Source organism: Galeopterus variegatus, unplaced genomic scaffold (assembly GCF_000696425.1).
Source record: "Galeopterus variegatus unplaced genomic scaffold, G_variegatus-3.0.2 Scaffold5716, whole genome shotgun sequence".
NCBI lineage: Eukaryota > Metazoa > Chordata > Mammalia > Dermoptera > Cynocephalidae > Galeopterus > Galeopterus variegatus.
Genome location: NW_007731827.1, coordinates 1 through 1,187, shown reverse-complemented (window position 1 = coordinate 1,187; position 1,187 = coordinate 1). Strand labels below are relative to the sequence as shown.

The 1,187-nt window shown below is 46.7% G+C and overlaps 1 pseudogene; it reads left to right on the top strand.

The window, feature by feature from the left end:
- The first annotated feature begins 299 nt into the window (after positions 1 to 299).
- LOC103605301 lies at positions 300 to 940 on the top strand (annotated as a pseudogene).
- The last annotated feature ends 247 nt before the right edge of the window (positions 941 to 1,187 follow it).

Below are 1,187 nucleotides of genomic sequence, written 5' to 3'. Positions count from 1 at the left end.
CATTGTGTCCCTAATAAATCCCCAAACTATGAATTACATCCTTTTATCCAACTATAGGGAAATGGGACTGAATCTTTATTTGTTCCCCTCCAAGAGATATTTTATGTCACTTTGCTCACAAGTGAGGCCCCCAACTGCCCCTTGGCTCTTTACACCCTCCCTTTGGCTCTTATCACACTGCTGCACCCACCAGGGGATTTGCATATTGTCCCCTAGGGAGGACCTTCCCCTGCAAATCTGAGATAAAAGCTCAGCCCTAACCCTTAACTTAACACTACTCTTCAGTTCAACTTCTCAAAATGAGTTTCCTTGCTCAGCTCCTGGGGCTGCTGTGGCTTTGGATCCCTGGTAAGGGCAGAAGAAGATGAGAGAGGAGAATTGGGTGGGAGGGTGAGCTCTGGGGCCCCACTGCTTCCCATGAATTATCTGTGCACATGTGAGATGCATACGTCTTTTCCTCCAGATGCAGCATGTGAGGTTTAAATCCATGAAAGTGAGGAAGATTCCAGAAGTAACTAGGAGCTGTGTACTGGGCAATCATGAAAATGGCTCTTAATATTTTTATAACCTTCAGCTTCTCTCTCTTATTATTTCAGGATCCAGTAGAGATGTTGTGTTGACCCAGACTCCCCTCTCCCTACCCGTCACCCCTGGAGAGTCGGCCTCCATCTTCTGCAAGTCCAGTCAGAGCCTCCTACATAGTAATGGAAACACCTATTTGAGTTGGTCCCTGCAGAAGCCAGGCCAGGCTCCACTGCTCCTGCTCTATTTGGTTTCTAACCGGGCCTCTGGGGTCCCAGACAGGTTCAGTGGCTGCGGGTCAGGGACAGGATTCACATTGAAGATCAGCAGGGTGGAGGCTGAGGATCTTGGGGTTTATTACTGTCAGCAAGATACACACAGTCCGATTTGGGCCAGGGGACGAAGCTGGAGTTCAAACGTAAGTGCATTTTTGCTCAATTATTTGTGAGGTTTTGGTCCTGTTGTATCATTTGTGAGAGTTGTGATATTTTGGTTAAATGAACCATGCCTGGTGGCCCAAAAGTAAATACCAGAACAACAGAAAATAGCCAACTTGAAAGCTGAGCAAACAGAAATTGCTAGGTTTGTGAGGAGAATAGGATTAGTAGAGAGAATGGGAAACTGCTGGGGTTTTCTCTGAATTCACTGATCTCGTATGATTGGCT